Source organism: Podarcis liolepis, assembly GCF_965112155.1.
Source record: "Podarcis liolepis genome assembly, chromosome: 7".
NCBI lineage: Eukaryota > Metazoa > Chordata > Lepidosauria > Squamata > Lacertidae > Podarcis > Podarcis liolepis.
Window position 1 is genome coordinate 60638746 of NC_139561.1, and position 22141 is coordinate 60660886.

Below are 22141 nucleotides of genomic sequence, written 5' to 3' on the forward strand. Positions count from 1 at the left end.
AAAGTGGGACAAAGCAGCCTGCGATTAGGGACAAATCGGTGGCACAAAAGACTTCTCCTTTTAAAACAAATCTGAGACTAATGTGGCCATTGTGCAGGTCTCCATGGAAACACGGCCTGCAAACACACGTAGTAGCTCATGCCCACAGGAGACCCAACTTCTCACTTCTGTGGCTGTGCCCCCCTTTGGGATGAATCAAGGGAGCCTCTGGGGAATCGGGACAGCTCCTCTGCGCCTGGTCAGGTGCTCAAGGTCATCCAGATCTGCGTCTTGGTTCATGAAGGGGTTCAACTCTGAGACGAGAAGTCCACAGTTCAAATCTCACTCTGAATGGACTCAAAGAACAGAGGAAGCTGCCTTAGTCAGACCAACTGGAGACAACAGAATCCACACTATGCCACTGAATACCAGAATACCATGAACTGGGGGACGAGTGCTGGTGCACTCAGGTCCAGCTTGTGAGCTTCCCACTAGGGCATCTGGTTGGCAACTGGGAGAACAGGATACTGAAGAAGATGGGCCACTGGCCAGATTCAGCCATAGGGCTCTTCTTATGTTCTTACAGAAGACACTCTTCCTTGTCCCTATCTCGGCCCCATTTTCAGTGTGTGATGATAAACTCTTTTAAACAGGTTAGAAAGTGAGCCAGCTTTACTACCACAGAGCATTGTGAAATGCAAACCTGAGCTAAGCTGGTTTTAAAATGGCCTGTTTTAGGAATGTGGGGCAAGTAGAATAGTAGATCATTGTTGAACTGATTCACTTACAAACCCTCTGTTCCGGAACACATAATGAGGTGTGATGTCCAATTTAATTTGTTAAGACTCACCTTCAGGTGATGTATTTAAGCCTGGGGGGTTGAACTCATTGTTTTCTACTGCTGAAGGCATGATGAGGTTAGATTTTCTTCTGGCGATAACAAAGGTACTCTTTCTCAACACAGTCCTTGCCCTTCTGTGGGTGCCTCCTCCCACCCATTCATCTTGAAGATAACATTAACTCTGCTCTTTTTTGGGCGATGGAAATGTCTGATGTCATTACGCTTTTCACTAAAGATAACTTTCTGAAGGGCAAAAGGAACCTTTCACAAGGAACTGAAAACAGCAACAACCCACTGTGGCGTAGACAGGGGAAAGAAGACTTCAGGCTTGTGGGATCTAATCTGTGGGATCTAATCTGATACTCAGAATCTACTTCTGGTTGAGATAAGCCAAACAGAGCCAGAGTCTGGGGTAGATGGATAATAATAAAAATATTTATTTATACCCCGCCCTCCCCAGCCAAGACCAGGCTCAGGGCGGCTAATATCAGGTATAAAAACAATTGATTAAAATACAACTTAAAAACAGGATTAAAATACAACTTAAAATGCAGCCTCATTCAGATCAAAAACTGTTTGGGGGGAGAAAACGTCAAATCTTCACCAAGGCCAACGATCCAGACTGGTCCTACGTGGGCCAGAAGAAAGCTAGGGAAGTCCCCAAATAGGGGTTCTATCACAGAAGGAAAAGGAAGGTGGGAGAGGGGATCAGGTTGATTCCAAGCCAAAGGCCAGGCGGAACAACTCTGGCTTACGGACCCTGCGGAAAGAAATCAGATCCCGCAGGGCCCTAGTCTCATGAGACAGAGCGTTCCACCAGGCCGGAGCCAGTGCTGAAAAGGCCCTGGCCCTGGTTGAGGCTAATCTGACTTCCTTAGGGCCCGGGACCTCTAGAGTGTTGCTGTTTATGGACCTTAAGGTCCTCCACTGGGCATACCAGGAGAGGCGGTCCTGTAGATACGAGGGTCCTAGGCCGCAAAGGGCTTTAAAGGTCAAAACCAGCACCTTAAACCTGATGCTGTACTCCACCGGGAGCCAGTGCAGCTGGAAAAGCATTGGGTAAATGTAGTCCCACGGCGAGGATGGTGCAGATGGAGCTCAAGTTTCATACAGAAACCCTACCATAGGGCCTGTTGGTAAATCCCAAGGCCAAAGTCATCCTAGAAAGCACAAATTCCCATCTTTTTGCTTACACACACTCTCCTGCCATCCCCAGTCCACTGTGCAAACTTCAGTGACGGAGGCATCTCTGCCCAGACAACGTGCATGTATGTAGCCATGGCAACAGCTGCTGATCATGGATGCCAAAAGGAAGAAGAGGATCAGGAAGGGAAAAGACAGGGAGGGAGGGAGGGAGGGAGGGAGGGAGAGAGAGGGAGAGAGAGAGAGAGAGAGAGAGAGAGAGAGAGAGAGAGAGAGAACACTTTGATAGGGTGTTGTGGATTGAAGCTTTGGGCACCATTAAGGCTGTCAGAACAGAAGCTTATGATCAAGAATGATCAAGATGGGGCACAACCCACCAGCCTTAAACAAACAGCTGGTTTCCTTAGAGCTGTTAGTGGGGATCCTTCTTTTGATTAAAGACCACATTTCCTTAGAGGTGATCTATTTGGGTTCACAGGACTGCAGTGGACGGGGTTCAAGCCAATGGTGGGTGGGCCACCCTCTTGCTCCTCTTTCCGTCACCCCTGGATATATGAATTGATCACCTGCAAAGGGCTTTTCCTCACCCTCCTCCCCACTCCAGTGCCAGAGCAAGGACACTGAGAAGGTGTCCAGGAAGTCTCACTGGGAACAGGTATTATTGCTGGGTTCGTCTATCTACTTTCTCCTTGTTGCACACTTCCTCGGAGTATGAAGACAGGGCCAAAGGAATACCATCTAAATGAGCCGTACAACAGTCTGATAAGGCAGGCCAGTCTTATCGTCCCCATATTGCAGGTGAGAAATGGAGGTAATGCTAATGGCCTGCCTTAAGGCCACCCCATGATTTCGTAGCTCAAAACCAAAGATTGTCCACTCACACCCTCACATCTTAAGGCTGCTTTAAACCTGCATCTGCCCTAGATGACAGCTGAAGCATCAACAGAGCATCTTCCCATGGAAATGGATATTGCCGCACACGAGCACAGAATTCTGCTTCACCGCATCCGTTCTGTACGCAGTGTGGACAGAAACCCAGTCCTGTGCCCGACCAGCAAGGACCACAGAAGGGATTACAGGAGCACCAACCCACATACGAGAAGGCTAAAATAATCCCCCACCAATCTCATGCGCCCGAGCATATGCGTCCCCTGTTTGTATAGTTTGACATGCATGGCTGCTTCGGCTGTTGACGTGCTTTGCAGAAGCACATGCCAGAAATATGTGTACGTGCTGGTTGTAGCGGAGCTGAAGAATGCGCAGGAAGACAGCGGAGCAGAAGCAGCGGTGCTTCTGTGCCAGCAGGAGAGAGAGGCTTGCTGGCCCTCTTTGCTCCAAATGGTGCAGAAAGGAGGGCTACTGTGTAGCCAGGAGGAGGAGGAGGAGGAAGATAGGGATAAAGGCCTTCAGGGCCACTCCGACTTCTTGCTGAGCAGGGCTGTTTGTTCCTTTTATCAGAAACGTAAAGGTCTGGCTTGTTTGCTCAAATGTTGGGGGAGCACAGGCTGCCAGGCCAGCGCCACATTGTCTGCTGAGCTAACTTTTAACCTGCGGCCCTCTTTCATCTGCTGCTGCAGCTCCTCCTCCACCACCACCTCAGGCCTTTGCCGAGGAAAGGCTGCCTGACTGAGCCAAGAGCAGAAGGGTGGAGACAGGGCTGGCAAGGCTGGTGCCTGAGCCACACAACTCTCAGGACCAGCTGCTTCGGTCTAGGTTTGAAAACCTGCCAAACCTGTTTGGTCAGAGACCACATCCTGACCGTCGGATGAAGGAGTGTGCACACTCTCACTAAGATAAAGGGCCAACTAAGTCCATTGAAATGAATGGACTTACGCCATTCATGCTCCTTAATTTCATTTTAAAAAGAAAACCAAATTTAAATACCATTTACTCAGCAGAAAACATCTTAAGCAGCGCGCAAAGAAACATCTAGAAATACCCATTTAAAAATACTAATGAAAGCAAACATTAAAAGCGAGTTGACATAAAACGTTATCCATGCATAAATAAAACCAGCAATTCCATAACTATTCTACGTGCTAAAACTGCATGTTACAAGCTACATGCTTGGTGAAGCAAGAAAGTGTGTCTACTCTTGAGTAGGACTAATATTGGACACAGCTCAGAGGTGACATCCCAGGGCACTTCCAGGTGAGAGGCAGTTTGAGCGTGCATCGTGATTGGTCGACTACAGTGGCCACTTAATGGGCATTTGTCTTGCATCATCTCCCAATCAATTACACTTGTGAAACTTGAATTTTGCAGCGTGTGATTGAATCCCACTTCCAAGTTGTGATAGTTTGGGAGAAGCCCCCACAGGGTTTTAATACTTCCTACTTCCATGGAAAAGACCCTGATGTTGGGAAAGATGGAGGGCACAAGGAGAAGGGGACGACAGAGGACGAGATGGTTGGACAGTGTTCTAGAAGCTACCAGCATGAGTTTGACCAAACTGCGGGACGCAGTGGAAGACAGAAGTGCCTGGCATGCTCTGGTCCATGGGGTCACGAAGAGTCAGACATGACTAAACGACTAAACAACAACTACTTCCATGGCACTCCCATTGAGTTGCTGAGCCATGGAGCTGTCCATTGCCAAGGACTTGGAGGTGGGTTCTGGGGTACACAGCCAGTTTCCACAGGCGCTGGCTAAGCCTCTGGAGATGGAGTGGACCCTCTATTTGAACTGAAAGAGATTGGTAGTGATGGACCCGCTGTCATCCAGGAAGGTTTGTTTTTCATCGAGGATAACCCTACTGAACAATAGATTCTCAGCTTTAGAGAAGCTCAGGGGTTTTCTGGAAATCAGTTTGAAAATCATATCTATCTTGTTGCCTTTGGGTCTCTGAAAAACGATCATCTGGATCTAAGATAAAGCTGCTTCCAGTTGGCTCCTTTGGGGGGGCAGGGGGTGTTGCACTGATTCAGGGTGCCCAGGAGTGTAGCAGAGTGGGGACTTAGGAGTTTGCACCTTTGAGACTTTTTCTGAGCAGGAGCAATGATGTAATCTGCTAGAGTACCATGGCAATGCACAGGCCCTCATTGGTCTGAGAAGTGAATGAGGTGATAACAAAGCTTTCAAGTTCTACTATTGTTTGTGACAGATTTACACAGAGGAATTTGGAGAATGAGGAAAAGAATGAAGCAGAGGCTGGAGACTTCTTTCTTTTCCTTTGAGGGGGTTCCTGCTTCAGGCTAGCTGTTTAAAATGGTAACACTTCTCTGCAAGATTGTTTGCATTTCTAATGAAAAAGCGAAAAGTTTCAGTTGGTCGAAAATTATGTTAAAGCTCATCTAAGCTGGCTGAAGCTCTTTTGTTAAAGCTTGGTGGGAAATTAGTCTTCCCACTTTGGATGAGTCTGAGTTTTTGCACCACAGCTACACATTAGCTGCAATCCTTCCCCAGCCTGTTCCCACCCCCCTCCACCCCAGATGCTTTGGACTGAGACTGTCATCAGCTGCACTGGCTGGAGCTGATGAGTGGTGTGGTTCAAAACATCTGGAGGGCACCAGGTTGGGGAAAGCCTGCACTAGTTTAAAGATCAGAAAAAATAAAATCCTTGCAGGATGAGACCAAGCACCCATCTTGTTCCGCAGTATGTTTTCATCTGTAGCCAATCAGATGTCACTGAGAAACCCAAAAGCTGAACAGGAATGTAATAACATAAGAAGAGCCTGTTGGATCAGGCCAGTGACCCACCTAAGAAGGAAACAGCCTTCTCTTCTTGTCTAGCATCAGTCACTCAGAGGAAGACTTCCTCTGAACACAGAGACTCAATTTACCAAATTTACACTCCCTGTAGAACTTTCTGCTGTTCATTTCCTTCTGGCCTCACTGTTTATAATGCCTGTCTGCTCTTGTGTGTGTATCTTTATATGTTCATACAGATCTACCTGTAACTCCTGTCATGTGATTTAGACCATTACTGTATGCTATAATAACTCTGTTGGGTCTTTAAGCTATTGCAATACACTTTCCCGTTTAGCAAATGTTTTGAATCTGTCACATGTGGTCTACACACTGTATCCCTTGACCGAAAGCATGATGGAAAATATGACACCTTTCCCAGGTTGTGCATCCAGTCCATTTTTCATTGTGACTGCTCTGCACCTGCGCGCCTCAGGTGTAAAATCTAAGCAGCACCCTCTCCCCGGAGTCCTGCACACTAATTAACGTAATGAATATGCAAGCCCAACGTTTCTGTCCGCATATGTCCCTGTCTACCTTTTCTGCCCTCAGGAAAACATGTGAAATGGTCATGCACTTATGCATGCAGGACACTCGACTTGACTTAACTCACACATCACTTCCGTTCGCTGGGATTGGCGGGTACTCACAGCCGGGCCCCATGATCTGGGTCTGCATCCCATCAGTTCTGTGACCTTATTGAAAGGCTAAATGCATGAGCTGGCTCCTGACCACCCATATTTACTGCTTTGGTTGTAACGTTCAAGACCTATGATCACTCAGCCATTAGTTTTACAAATGTGAGGCTAGAGGGATAGGCTTGGGCAGGAAGCTGTTCCCCCTAATCCTGGATTTGTGAAGGCTGGCAGCTCCAAGGAGAGGACACTCTGAATTTGCCCAGAGACACCCTTCTATATAATTTTCACTCCTTCCCATGGTGCAGGCCTGTAATTGAAAAGAGGCTCCAAGCCCCAGCTGACACCAAGGCCTGGTCAGCTGGGTGAGCAGAGAGATGCAGGAGTTTTTCTGCAGCTAACCGGACTGTGTCTGTGTGAGGGCAACGCCAGCTGGCATTCCTGTCGCCCTGGCTGTGTGGGTGATGCCAGCCCCCCCTCACCCCTCTCTTCCTCCATCCCTGCCTCTGTCCATCCACTGGTGGAAGAGGAGCCTGCGGCTTCCGGCAGCTTTGGCAGAGAAGCAGCTGAGCTGGAGAAAACCCTCCAGCGCTTGAGTGACCCACTGACCTTGTTCTTCTGAAAAAATGCATGAAATGCAGGCTTCAGCCTAGGAGGGTCACTCACCCACGCAGCCTCTCTTGCACACCCACTCACACACTGGGGCACAGTCCCTCTCTGCTTGCCTGGGCTCGCACACAGTCACACATGTGTCCAGTTGAAAATTCCTTCCCTCCTGTGTGGACATGTGAGCCAAACTCTTCCCCTCTCCTCTATAACCCATCCCTTCTGCACTCTCTTTCTCTCTCTTTAGACAAACCAGCTTTTCTAAATCCGGTGTTTTGGACTGGGGTTGATGGGATTTGTAGTCCAATACATATTGAGAGCACCAAGTTAAGAAAAGCTGGTTTACTTAAAGACAGATAGAAGCAACACCACAGAGGAACCCCAGTCATTTCTCTTTTTCGTGGGGTCTGATGTCTTAATTCTAGGCAGATTGCCTCCAGTGTGCTTTCCTTAATATAATAGATCTTTGAATGTGGATTGTATTTATCCTAGGCCATTGCAGAGCATACAGGGAACGTCCTGTAGTTTTGCATGTCGTTTCACTGAGTGGTAACATGTTTCTCAATTTCCCTTTTCCTTTTCTTCACGTTATTGATGTCTGATTTGTATTGTGTGTAATGTACTATGGCTTGTTGGTTTGTTTGATTGCATTAAAAAAAGAAAGAAAGAAGAAAGGCAGGCTGGGGCAAAGTCTGACCTTCAGGTTTACTGGTTTTAAGCAGAACTTGTTACCTACCAGAAGATCAGATGTACAGACTATTGGACATATGGCCAGTACTTACAGACAGAGCGGTATACTGGAGAGAACACTGGGAGGCCTGGTCTCAAATCTGTAGTATACAAGAAAATCTCATGTCTCTGGCAAAGTGGGCTGTATCAGCCTGATGATGCCATCATAACTTGGTTAGACATTAAGGCACAAAAACAAGACTCTTTGCTCTGAATACTTCAGTTGGCAAATCACATCCTCTCTCTCTGTCTCTATCTCTCTCAGCTTCACCTGACCTCCAAGCGCTTTTGGTGCCCACTGGGAGGTGGACCTAGAGCCCAATCATGGGCCGAGTCAGAACCAAGAAGAGGCGGAGCCAACAAATTCTAGTTTTGTCCCTGTTCTCCTCCCTGCTGAGTTCTCCAAGGACAAACTGAGGCTAAGGAGGGGGAAGCTGACAGGCAGGGATGACAGCCCCATGGACGGGCTGTAGGTAAGAAGGCAGGCAGGTTGCAGCTGGATGAAAGCAGACTGAGGTTGACGAGCCAGGACTCCAATCACCCTAACAGAGCAGCCTCCATCGGAGGAGGCTGTACAAGAGGATAACCTACCCTGAGCATCCTGGCGGGGCTGAAATGCGTTAAATAAATGCATTCGGTCTACCTCTCTCTCCTTCCTCCTTCGCAGGCACTTGCTCACATATCCTGGCACAAAACTATCTTTGCAGTCTCCTTCTGCCCCCATTCTGTCACATACACGCATCCCTGCTTGCATGCACAACCTCCTTCTTCTGACTTGTCTGGTATCTCTTCCTCCCTCCCTCTCTCCTCGGGGGTGGGGGGTGTCCATAGACCTAGCCTGCATGGCACCCCCTTGCCTTTTAGAGGAGATAAGCCATAGGCCGAGGGGTCTGGGAGCATCTCTGTGCTAGCAGTGGCTGAACACCAGTTGCAAGGGCTGCCTTGGCTATTGCTGTGGCGGCTGCTGTTTTAGCTAGGATTGTTCTGCCCCTGTGTAAATCGAGGCATGGTGTGGCCTGGTGTGGCAACCCTCACAGACAGCAAGCCTGCTCCAGCCAAGCTTGCAAAGTGACCTCATTTCTCTCCAGTGTGTCTTCATGAACTGGACAGCCAGTCCCTTGGAACGGCTCTGCATGTAACAGGGCTGCAAGGGAATCTCGAGGGCTGCACTCCCTCCAGTGGCTGTGGGCTAGTGGTGGGCAGAGCCAGATGCAAAAGTGGGCAGAGTGGATGTGGATCTCACCCAAAAGCCAGAGATCACTATGCAGTCCACCCTTCCCATCTCTCTGTCCTCTCTCCAGGCAAGCGAGAGGCATGGTTATCCAAGTTCAAGGGCACATTCCAGCCAGGCAGAAGTGCTGGTGTGGAGCAGGGCAGCTGAGAGGGTGTGCACTTCAGGCAGAGTCCCAAAGGCCAGAGAGAGTGGCCTTCTGGGACAGTCATGGGAGATTGCCCCATGTCCGCTCTCCACCCTGGTGAGCATAAGAACAACCTGCTAGATCAGGCCAAGGGCCCATCTAGTCCAGGATCATAGGATCACAGAGTTGGAAAGGGATCCCAAGGGTCATCTAGTCCACCCCCCGCAAATGCAAGAATTACAATTAAGAACCTCCAACAGATGAAGAGTTTGGATTTGATATCCCGCTTTATCACTACCCGAAGGAGTCTCAAAGCGGCTAACATTCTCCTTTCCCTTCCTCCCCCACAACAAACACTCTGTGAGGTGAGTGAGGCTGAGAGACTTCAGAGAAGCGTGACTAGCCCAAGGTCACCCAGCAGCTGCATGTGGAGGATTGGGGAAGCGAACCCGGTTCCCGAGATTACGAGTCCACTGCTCTTAACCACTACACCACACTGGCCATCCAACCTCAATTTAAAAACTCCAGTGAGTCCACCAGCTTCTGGGGGAGTCCACTGTAAAAAGTGCCCATCAGGGCCAGCCCATGCTGTTTTCCTGCCTGAGGCAAAGGACAAGACGGTGCCCCCAGGTAATCAAACGGGTAATCAAACATTACTTCAACACTAGTGAAGGGTCAGCATCCTTCATCCTGCCCAAGGACAGCAGGCTAGGACTGGGAGTGCAGAGCAGTCTAGGTTAGGGGACTCAGGGAGTAGTGGCGGCTGGTGCCCATTGGGACCAGTAGGGCAGAAGATGGGGAGCTCAATGGTAGTAGATGGAGCCCCAGGGTTCATGGCAGGAAGAGCTACCCCTTGACTGGTTATAAGAAAGAAGCAAGGTGAGTGGGGCTGGTTGAGGGCAAACTGGGATTGGTGCGGCAGTGCCCCATTTCCTCTAATGGGCCAGCCTCTCTTGAGGGGGGATGGCTAGGGGAGGGCTGCCACTCCCAGGATCTGTTAGTGCCCAACCAAATGCCTATGGGTAGCCTGTAGGAGTGCTCTCCCTCCTGTAGTTTCCAGCAACTGATCTTCAGAAAGATTACTTCTCCTGACCATGGAGACAGAGAATGAGCATCATGTGTAGAAGCCATTGATAGCCTTCTCCTCCATGAATTTGTCCAGTTCTCTTTTGAGGGCCTTCAAGTCGGTGGCCATCACTGCGTCCTGTGGCAGTGAGTTCCATAGTTAAACTATGTGCTGCATGAAGGACTTTCTTGAGGTGATGCTGAATCTTTCAACGTTCAGCTTCACTAAATGTCTTCGAGTTCTAGGTGTTCTGAGAGAGGGAGAAAAGTTTTTCTCTAGCTGCTTTCTCTGCAAAGTGCATCATTTCACAAACTTCTACTGTGTTGCCTCTCACTACCTTTTATCTGAACTAAAAAAATCCAAAATGCTGCAGTCTTGCTCCTCCCCCCTCCCCCTCCAGGAATATCCCTCATCTTTTTCAAAAGTCCTTTAAGGAAGCGGCTGTAATCACCCCCCTTCCAGGGCTCATAATAAGTGGACTTAAATGAGGCCGTTGCCACCACCCCAGCCAGAATCTCACCCTTCCTGCCTGGAGCTCTGGGTAATATCAGGGCCAGCCCTGGCATTAGGCAGAGTGAGGCAGCTGCCTCGGGAGGCAGGAAGTGGCAAAGAGGATGGCATGCCTCCTTAGCTAGGGCGCTGCCCCACTGACAGTGCTGTGGTGAGATTTCGTGGCCAGGCAAGCCAGCTTCTGTGTGTGGCCTATCCTGTCTTTGCTTTAGGCAGCAAAATGTCTTGGGTGCTCTCCTTCCCCACACCTCAATGCAAGTTAGGTCAGGCTGGAAGAGAAAGGCTGGCTTGAGGTTGCCCAACAAGCTTGATTGACTGATTGCATTTCCATCCCACCCCTCCTCCTAGGAGCTCATGGTAGCGTACAGGTTTTCTCTTCCTCTCCATTTTTATTCTCACGACAACCCTGGCAGGTAGGCTAGGCGGAGACAGAGTGAGTGACCCAAGGTCACCCAAGAGCTTCCTGGCAGAGTGGGGATTTGAACCCTGTTCTTTGCCAAGTCTTAATTCAACACTCTAACCAATACTCCACACTGGCTCTCTTGATGACTGTGTGGGGATTTTGTCCAAGTCCAACATGCTGCCCAGACTGCCACTTCCAAAGTATTTGGATTTGGCAGCACAAGGTTGCTTCGCGTCTCCTGCCCTTCTCTAAGCTGGCCCTCTAAGGGTTAAAGTCACAATGCTTGGTGTTGTTCCTCTCCAGCCTACACCCTGCAGGGTCATTTTGCTGTTGTTCCTCTGGATACAACAATGTTATCTGTATTTTCTTTTGAGCTAGCAAATTGTCCTGTTGGTTAAACATTACAGAAGAGGAGGAGAGAGGAACAGCTCCAATCTTTTATTTCCTTGTTTGCCAAAGAAGCTACTTCTTTACTCCAGGCAGAATAATGAGCTTATGGAATTCACTGCCACAAGTTGGAGCTGCTGGGTCTGGAGATGAGAAAAGGCCTTGGAGGCATTTGTAAGAGGAAAGGACTTTCACTAGAGCAGCCTTCACCAACCTGCTGCCCTCCAGATGTGTTGGACTACAACTCCCATCAGTCTCAGCCGCCACAGCTGTGAGAGTTAGGACTCTCAGGACACGTTCCTGCCAGGTGAAGAGCAGGGATGAGTCCCAAGGGCCAGGTAGGAAGGTTTGGAGGACCACCCCGTTCCTGCTCCTGCACAAGACACCAGCAACATACAGCGGAGGGAGTGACCATGTGACGTTCATGTTCTGTGCCTGGGGGTGGCCGCACATCCTGTTACTGTGCATAGCAGCCCCCCTGGCCCCCACCCTTGCATGTGTTCAGTAAGCATGGGAAGGGTGCATCTAGAGCACGTACCAATGTAGTTGAATGTTAAAACCTGGATGAAAACATGCTCCTTGCGCACTGACAAAACAGGCAGCTCTTCCCCAGGGCTGGGTTTTGCATATAATTTGCATTAATACATTAATAGTAGTCTCCAGTCGCACGTAGCTTTGCTCAAAAATCACCTCTCCCGCATAGGTTTCATTGGCAAAAAAGGAAGCTTTCTGCTTGGGTATGCTTCCACATACTTCACTGTGCTCGTTCTGCCTCTCCCTTCCCTCCCACCTCTCTGCTGTTCTGTTACCCCTACCCCATCCTTTTCCTGCCCCGAAGGTGGGCAGTTAGATTGTAATCTCCTTGGGGCAGGAACCTGTCAAAGAAACAGCCTCCCCCAAGATGTTTTGGGCAGCAAAATCCATCAGCCCCGGACAGAGATTCATTATTTAATTGTTAATTATCTATTTGGCGGAAGCAGCTCAAGTCCACCCTTCCATAAATCTCAAGAAAGATATTTCGATAACTGAATATAGTAAATCTGAGCTCTCTTCTCCAGTCTTCCCTCTCCGTGTAACTGATGCTCTCCTGCATGCTCATACTCTTTGGCATTTCATAAATGAAAATAGGGACACATTTCTGGCCCCATTGCTTCCCTGATCCCTTTCATTACGCATTGCTGAAGGCCTGATGTCTGCTACAGGCATTGTTCATTGCCTCTGCAACAGCCTCATCTCACACTGATTTTTTAAAAAACCAGGAAGTTTTTTCATCCATTCGCTTATTGATATGCAATCATTGTCATTGAAGAGATTCACAAGCTTGTAAAATGGCAGCATCTAATGTCCACACATTCATTGTCCATGCATGAGCATTTACGTTCATGCGTTCTAGAAATAAAAATATGGTATATCCTCCTCCATCACCCTCAGCAACTCAGGTATTTAATTTCTATAGATCTGGGAGTAGGGCTGAAGAATGGCAAGTCTGGAAACAACTCACACCAACAACATTTTAATAATGTGTTTGTTTGCTTATAGCCCAAAAGGCTTATAGCCCAAAGGGCAGCTGACAAGATCAGTAGTGAGACAGTCTCTGCCTTCAGGTTCACCAGCAAAAGCACATGACACACAAAGAAAGGGGGAGGAGGTGGGAGGAGGAAAAAGCAAGCTCAGGCGCCAATTTTTAAAGTTAGTCTTCTGGCAACCACTGACTGGGATGGAACAGTTCCGATAGCCAGATGGAATCTGCCACTAACAAACAGTTGAGCAGGGAGCAAAGGCAGCTGTTCTCTCAGGAATTGCTCTGCTTCTTTCCTCTCCCTCTTCTTTGCAGCCTGATGGAATGGCTGCTAGTGCCTTTAGGTGACAACAACCTTTGCCTGCCTTTTGGCTTGCCCCCAAAATAGAAATAGGATTTACCAGAGACAGAGACCAGAAAAGAGGGATTGCCCCTGATAAATAGGGACAGTTGCCCCATATGGACCCACCAGGAATGTTTTCTGCATATCCCCCAGCCCACTTTTAGCAGACAACCAACCTTCTTCCTGCCTTCATGGGCAAAGGAGATGTTCCCAGAGGATAAGGACATCAGAAGAGCCTGGCTATAGGATCAGACCAGAGGTCCACCTTGTCTAGCATCCTCTAGCATCCTCTTCTCAAAGTAGCCAGCCAGATGCTGACGGAAAGCCCCAAAGCAGGACCTGAGCTCTAGAAGGCTCTCTCAAAAGATGGCCTGCTTAGGGTGCCTTGAGAGTCCCATGGACTGCAAGAAGATCAAACGTACCCATTCTGAAGGAAATCAGCCCTGAGTGCTCACGGAAGGACAGATCGTGAAGCTGAGGCTCCAATACTTTGTCCATCTCATGAGAAGAGAAGACTCCCTGGAAAAGACCCTGATGCTGGGAAAGATTGAGGGCACAAGGAGAAGGGGACGACAGAGGACAAGATGGTTGGACAGTGTTCTCGAAGCTACTAACATGAGTCTGACCAAACTGCGGGAGGCAGTGGAAGATAGGAGTGCCTGGCGTGCTCTGGTCCATGGGGTCACGAAAGTTGGACACGACTAAACAACAATTAGGGTGCCTGTGTGTCCTATTGAGGAGGAGAATCCTCAGTTTGAAGGCCAGCCTGTTCAAATTCAGTTTAAAGAGCCCTAAGAAGGGACAGCAGTTGAAGTCACCCATCTACGATTTGTACCTGGACAGCAGACTGAGCAGCCACACATGTCTCATGAGTGCACCACTAAGGTCTTCTCGTGTGTGCAGGCTCCTGGGGGTGCATGCCAGTTTAGGGGTAGGGGCCAGAGACAAACATGGGTGGAGCAATGGATAGATCGGTGACCTTTGAACAGTAGGTTCAATACATTTTGGCACCTGAGGTGAACCATAAAATGTGCTCTTCCTGGCCAGGAAAGAAGGGATGAGTGAAGATCTGCATTTGGGAGGAGACCAGCAGCACCTCCTATTCGCCAAGAGGGTGGGGTGGGGGGTGCTGCTGAGGAGACAAGAAACCCAGCCTCCCAGGAGTGTGCCACAGTTGTCATTGTGATGGGGTGGGGGTGGGGGGTGGGGCAGCAGCAACAACAGGCAATGCATTCCTTGGAGGCTGGATCTGCCGCCACTGTGGATCTTGCTGCCTGAGGTGGTCACCTCACTTTGCCCCATGGGCCTGACTGAGTAGGCTACATCCCTGCCACACAAAAGCCAACAGTTTTTACACTCACCCCCCACCCCCTCTCCATTCTGCATCCACGCTTGCAAGAAGCCCTTATCACACTTCAAGGATACATTCCAGCCAGACAAGAGCTGGGTCAGTGAGAGGCATGTTATGGGGAGAGTTCTGAAGGCCAGAGAGAGAGAGAGAGAGAGAGAGAGAGAGAGAGAGAGAGAGAGAGAGAGACTCAGAGAGCAGCATTTGGTCCCTGGGACGGATGTTGCTCACCCCTGACTGAAATTATAGTAATTTCTGCATTTCTACCTATACATATGAATTAGATGCTGTTAAGTAGCCACTCAATTCCTGTTATTCTGCATGGCTGTAATTTTCCAGTGCTAAAGCTCATGTTTTAAAATACAATGGTACCTCGGGTTACATACGCTTAAGGTTACAGACTCCGCTAACCCAGAAGTAGTACCTCAGGTTAAGAACTTTGCTTCAGGATGAGAACAGAAATCGCCTGGCGGCAAGGCGGCAGCAGGAGGCCCCATTAGCTAAAGTGGTACCTCAGGTTAAGCACAGTTTCAGGTTAAGAACGGACCTCCAGAACGAATTAAGTTCTTAACCCGAGGTACCACTGTACAGGGAATCCTTCCTAGTGTACGGCTATTACCACCCTGTTCTTCATTCACCAGGCCTTGGATGGCCCACTAGCTCCATTCTCGTGTGATCAGGCCTCTTCTCCTTCCGCCTCCTCTCCCTGCAATCTCACTCCCAGGGTCACAGCATGCAATGCTGCAGCCTCTGTATTTATAGCACTGGCTCTCCCTGCTGGAATAGAAGATACCAGATGGGGCCTCCCTTTAGCACATGCTCTGCGCCTAATGGAAGCAGCCACCCCCTGGGCTGCGGTGAGGTTGGTTCTGTCCGTGATGCTTGTTGACGGCTTTTTTATTTATTTACTTTCTGTGTGCTGTTAGATGCCCAATAAACTCAGATTATCTGGGCATCATACAATGAATGCAACACAGGATAAAAGGAAAGGGCAAAAATACAATTGAATAGGGCCACAAGAACAAATTAAAACGGCACTGAAAATTAATGGCAAGTGGCAATTCTGCCATCTGAAACATTTCCAGAGACTGTCCAGAATTCTTTGAGGAAAAGAATGTGCTTCTGATGTGCTTTAAAGGTCTAGTGTGTACACAGCCTATAGGTATGTGTCCACACAAATAAAATAGCCGCCCTAGCACCCCCAAAACACCATAAACCTCAGCTCTAAACTTAGTTAAATCTGGGCTGCAGGGGTGGTCAGGAGTCTTAGTCTCATCAAACGGAGAGGCCGGCAAACTGTCTGTGGGGGACATGTTGCAGATGTGGCGCCACCACTCACCACTGGCCATTTCCCTGGTCATCATGCATTCGATCTTTGGCAAGTGCTTCCACGAAAAAGAATTCAATTTTTCATTTTGTGGGGTTTCTTTTCTCCCCAGAAAATACTCCTTTGCCCACCTCTTGTGCAAATTCGTATTGGATTTTCCTGCATCACAGGGAACAATAATGAATTGAAGCTAGTTAATGTTGGTGACTTAGTAGTGTGGGCTACACAGAAATAGGCATCATTTAAGGCAATATGTCCAAAGACAGGGAAGTGCCGTGGATCTATGCCTTTGTTCCTCAGGTTCAATTCCTGTGGCATCTCCGAGTGGGGGTAGGGAAGGCTCAGATCCTGGAGAGTCACTGCCAATGTGTCATTGGACAGCGCTCAATGGACCAATGGCCTGATCTCAGTATTCAGCTTCATAACACCAGTGCATGGCACCTGTCATTCATTTAAAACATACCCATATCTACTCAAATGCCATTTCTTATCATAAAATTGGGGTGATGTCCCTGAATCCAATCCATACAGTTCCTGAGCAGTTTCAGGGGGCAGTGTGTGTGTGTGATGTATATATATATATATATTCATTTAAACAACCTTAAATCAATTACTTCCCTTCTTCTCTTTCTGTGGTCCATTTTGCATACCATACACCCCTGCATATTTTACATTAATGAAACTATTCGGTAATCCATTGTTACATCCATCAAAGTTTATTTTCACTGTTGGATTTATCTTAATGCTACCAGGGGGCACTTCTTACGAAGCCAGTTTCCTTGTAAGTGTGAGTAGCTGAGTCATAACAAAACTTAACTGAAAGAAAACAACACATAAATGTTGAGCAGTGTTTGTAGCGTGTGGGTGGGCTAGTCTCTACAACCACATCAATTCCCCCCAAAGCAAATTGTGTGCCCTTGAAGCCTCTCAGGGTTCCTTCTTCCCAGCCAGCTGGAAAAAAACCCAGAGACTTCTATCTCTGCCAGGGCGCTTTCTTCAGATGCTTGTATCTAGTAGCCACCAGCCATTAACCACCATTTAAAGAAGCACTGTGGCCCACCGAAGGAACATTGTTTACAATTTGCTGGACTCCCATAGCCAAAGACCAATTATTCTGTAGACAGGGCTCCCCTATACTGAACAATCTTTATAAATTATGACAGCTGTGGAGGGCTGTGGGGGGCTGTAGGGAAGAGGACCCAGCATTTCACCTCCATTTTTCTCCAGCCGGGCCTCGCAGTGCCCATGAGTTGTAGCCATCTGTTTGAATGGCAGTTGGCCGGCCGGCAGGGAAGTCTGAGCAGTTGGTTGCCATCCAGTTCCTAGTGGGCAAATGTCCACCTGACAGAATCTACCACCCTAATTGGCACTAATTGGCATTCCTTGTGACAGACTTGGCTTTGCGGAACAGACGCCTCAGGGCAGTGCCAGGCAGTCTCCATCCTCATGTGTGAACGCAAATTGGCCAAGCAAAAAGGTAACACAGCTGAGAGAGAGAGAGGGCTCATTCACACTTTTGCTTGACTCGTATTTTGATCGTATTGTGCACCAATTAATCTTCACGGGTCTGAGAGCGTTTCTTGATGTTCCATGGTTGTGCCTTGGGAAAATCTGATCTTACCTGCTGAATCAGAAGCTTTGGTTAAGCAAAAGCTCTCTTTGGATTTTCCGCACATCTGGTAAGATCTGATTCGGTGGGTAAGATCTGATTTTTGCAAGGAACAGCTGCAGAATCACAAGAAAAATTATTGGACCCTGGGGAATTAATCAGTATGCAATACAATTAAAATACGACTCCAGTAAAAGTGTGGATGAGACAACTGAGAGTTCTTAAGGGCTGCCCCCAAATCCGGGTTGCCCATGCAGAGACAGAAGCCTCTGACACTCGAGAAGCAAAGTCCCAATTGATAAGTTGCTGGTTGACGATAAGTAAAAGAAGGCATGCATTTTTCTTTCCCCCCTTGCATCATAAACCGGTAGAACTCATTGCTACAAGATGCTGAAAAGGCCACTGCCCTTCTTTTAAAGTACAGAATATATAAAAATACATGGAGGCAATGTCTGTCGGTGGCTACCAGCCATAACAAGATGCACACTTGTAAATTCAGAGGCAATTGAGAAGGGGTGGGGAAGAAAGGCTATCATTCTTGTACTTGCTGTGTGCAAACAGCCTCCTCTATGGACAGTGTGGTTCTTAATAGCACCTTATAATGCTTAGTCTCAAAAGTGCTTTGTATACATTTTCTCATAATTTCCTCATTCATACAGTGGTAAGTATCTGCCTGTCACTTGAGAGACTTGGGCTTGATTCCCCAATGGGGCAGTGGCGTAGCGTGGGTTGTCAGCACCCGGGGCAAGGCAAGTAATTTGCGCCCCCTAACCCGTGGATTTGCACCCCCTAACCCGTGGATTTGCGCCCCTAACCCTAACCCCCAGATGTTGCGCCCGGTGCGGCCAGCCCCCCCTGCACCCCCACGCTATGCCACTGCAATGGGGATCCAGTGAATTTTGAGAGCCAGTGTAGTGTAGGGGTTAGAGTGCTGGACTACAACTCCGGAGACCAGAGTTCAAATCCTCACTCAGCTGTAAAACTCACTGGGTGACCTTCGGCCAGTCACAGTCTCTCAGCCTAACCTACCTTGTAGATTGTTGTAACTTACAACCATTTGTAAGGATAAAATATAGAGATGAGAAGAACCATCTAAGTCACCTTGAGCATCTTGGGGGAAAGGTGGGGTATAAATGTAACAATATGTATATATAATAAATAATTCCTTACATCAGCCCTGCCGGGCAGGCTGGTGTTGTGATCCCTGCCTTGCAGAAAGAGCAGGGGTGCTGTGGTGGAAGAGAGCGGCTTGCTTTTGTGAGTTAGTAGTTGGTAGGTGAGATTCAAATCTGGGATGTCTGGCTCAAGCTCTGCACCACTATCTTAAAGGTAAAGGTAAAGGGACCCCTGACCATTAGATCCAGTCGTGGCCGACTCTGGGGTTGTGGCGCTCATCTCGCTTTATTGGCCGAGGGAGTCGGCATACAGCTTCCGGCTCATGTGGCCAGCATGACTGAGCCGCTTCTGGCGAACCAGAGCAGTGCACAGAAATGCTGTTTACCTTCCCGCCGGAGCGGTACCTATTTATCTACTTGCACTTCGTGCTTTCGAACTGCTAGGTTGGCAGGAGCAGGGACTGAGCAACGGGAGCTCACCCCGTTGCGGGGATTTGAACCGCCGACCTTCTGCTCAGCAAGTCCTAGGCTCTGTGGTTTAACCCACAGCGCCACCCGCGTCCCTCGCTATCTTACTACTATCTTACATTGACTCTTTTCTCTCTTCACTAGAGTTCACCACAGAAATGACTTCATATTTATTTTCTCTCCCAAGGATATGAGGAGGATATGAGGAGTGGACTTGATGTTGGAACCTGTTGGGCAACTTTCTTTTGCCTCCCCAGCAGAAGATGAAGAAAGGAGCAAAGGGGGAGGAAGAAAACAAGCCCAGAGCACCTACCGAGAGTGCAGGCCTCTTACAGCCCTGGCCTGTTCCTTTGCTACCCTCATCTTCATTTTCCTCCCCCTCCCCATTCTTAATCCACCTTCTAAATTTGACGCCAAGAAAAAGGAAAAAACACCCTGAGCAACAACAGGCAGCTTCCTTTGTATTCAGGGACAATGTCAGGAATTTGTCCAGCTATAACAACTAGAGCATGGATCATGAGGTCCAGAAGCTTGTTCTTTAAAAGAAATGAAAGCTGCAATTCTCACTCCCTATTCCTTTTAGGTTTATGCTCCTAGTGTTACTGTGTTTTGTTCTCTTGCAAATCTCCCTGGAAATGGTTACTAGTGATGCTTTATTTGTGGAGTTTTGAATGTCTATTTTGAACAATTTTTTGCTTGTAATGCTTTTTTGTTGTTTTTTGTTTCAGATCGTAATTTGTTTTTCCTGTTAATGTTGCTGCTTTAAGCTTGAATCTTTCTTGCAGTTTGTGTTTGACCTTTATCTGTAATGTTTTATTTTGATATTTTGTAATGTTCTGTTTGACATTGCGAGTTACGTTGTAAAGGATTTGGAGATTTGTTTATTTTGTTATTTAAACATGAAGTGGTCTAGAAATGATTTCAAGAAAGAAAGAAATGTACACTGGAGGGAAATCTGTAAAATAAGTCAATGTCTGCTTCTGCCGTGTGCTGTGACTGCTGGGAAATGTCTTCTTTGGTTATTTTGAGACAACAAGCTCTGCTTTCCCCTTCTGTTTCCTTTCTCCAGGTGACTGTTAAAGGCCAGACCTGTACTGTGTCTCTTTGCCCTCTGCATCTCAAAAAGTAGCCAAGGCGCGACTCCTCTGCTGCATCTGGGGCTCAGCTCCGGTGCTCAGCTCAACAGGCCACAGTGGCTTAGGGCTGCCAATTATTCCACCAACTTCTGCTCTTTCGTTGCCTCTAATATATTCAATCAGCATGCCAGGCTGTTTCTTTCGGCCTGGTCAGTTGGCAACTCAAGTCGCAGCACACACCTTCTCTTCCTGCTCCTCACCAAACGCCTGGACTTAGAAGGACCCCCTTGGCTTGGCATGGTGTGCATGTGTGAAATCAGATCTACACCCAACTTCCCAAATCCGGTTAATCTGCCTCCTCCTGGCCTGGCGAGGGTGGCTTGTTTGGGAAGGCAAGTGCTGCAGTCTGAAGAACCGCTGCTGGCTGAAGGCCCCCCGCCCCTATTTGCATAGCTCCTAGACAGGCGTGCGCCTCTGTTTTTGCACTGCGTTGTGACCTTCCCCCCTCCCCATTTTTCAAGGCAACACCCAGGGGACCCGCCAAGGCCACACAAAGGCCCTTCCTCCCTCTCAGCTGAGCTCCGTGCTTCAGCGCAGTTGCCATAGCAACCCAGGAGGGAACAGGCCTGCTCATCTCCAAGGCCCTGCAATCTCAAACTGTGTTTAGAGAGAGGGGGATATTTCAGAGGCCTTGGCCACAGGGAGATGCTGACCTTGGCCAATTCACACATTATTTTCTCAACTTGGAGGCAACATAGCAAAGTATAAACAGTTCATCGTTTGTGTACGGCAGCTTGGTTGCCGACACCTCCAGCGGTGGAGGTAGAACATAGCTGTCATATAGCTGATGAAAGCCTTGTTTTCCATGAATTTGTCTAAATCTCTTTTAAAGCTGGTAGCTTTAAGTTGGTAGCCATCACAAGAGTAGCGTTCTTCTGCCATTGCTACATTTTGTAGGAATGAATTCCATGGTTTAACTATTTGCTGTGTGAAAGGTACCTTGTTTTTGTCCGTCTTGAGCCTTCCAGGTGACCACCTGCAGCCATTAGGAGATGATAATCTTCCTGTTTTGATTTGTGTGGCTCAAGCTGTTGTTACAAGCACAAGAGCTGGTCAGAATGATTCTTCCCCTGGTTAGTTGGCAACTCTGGAAGGCACATGCTTAATCAGATGGCTACCCTGCAATAAACAAGTGGAGCCCTGAGCCTTTCCCCCAAAGAGCTGCCACTTTTAAACTTGGCAAATTACGGGCTGCCTCTCCACCCTCCAACTTGAGAGAGCAAAACAAATAGGACGTCAAGGGGCCTATATAGTGACCACAGTACTGTATAATCATCGGTGTCTGGTTGCATTGTTTTAATTATTTTAATTATGGAAATGCAGAGTTGGTTAAACAGGCCACAAATACGCAACAACCATTATAATCTTTTATTATACCACAGAGCAATTGCATTTTCCAAAGTGGCGACTCAGGAACATAATTGTTTGTGTAAACTCCTTATAATACAGAGACACTTCCTTTTGTAGCTAATACGTATGTTCTGGTTAAAGGATCTTCCTTTTGGTTTATTTCAGTGCATTCACCTCTGCACTAGATCATCATCAGAAGTTGTCAAACTGTTCTCCACAACCTCAGTTCCTCTACAGCCATTAATCTATCATCAAGAGGCAGCCTCCTTAATGGCATGCAATTCGAAGGACATTGGAGTTAGTTGACCCACATGAAAGTACACTCAGGTACATTATACAGATTGGGCATGTATCCTAGTTTACAGAGGATAGTCCTCTATTTGAAGACTCATAGTATCACTGAGTTGGAATAAAGCCCTCTTGTAGCATCCAGCCTCTACTGAAGAAGAATCCACCATTTCCCAAGGCACCTCCACTATTCCACTCTCAAAGAGCTCATAATCACATACCAACATGTCTCATGTCTAGTCTACATTGCTTTTCTTGTAATTTAAACCCATTGGTTCAGGTCCTACCCTCCGG

General features: G+C 48.0%; 1 long non-coding RNA gene across 2 annotated transcripts in view; it reads left to right on the forward strand.

Moving 5' to 3' along the window:
- The window catches only part of LOC310710713, a 29520-nt gene extending 7640 nt beyond the window's left edge, over nt 1–21880 (forward strand). Inside the window, exons 1-3 of one of the 2 annotated variants that reach the window (XR_014528209.1) lie at nt 16756–17358; nt 19261–20971; nt 21725–21880. This is a non-coding gene — a long non-coding RNA (uncharacterized lncRNA). Of the gene's footprint in view, nt 1–16755; nt 17359–19260; nt 20972–21724 lie in introns of those variants that run through there. The other variant, XR_014528208.1, reaches the window with a different exon arrangement.
- The last annotated feature ends 261 nt before the right edge of the window (nt 21881–22141 follow it).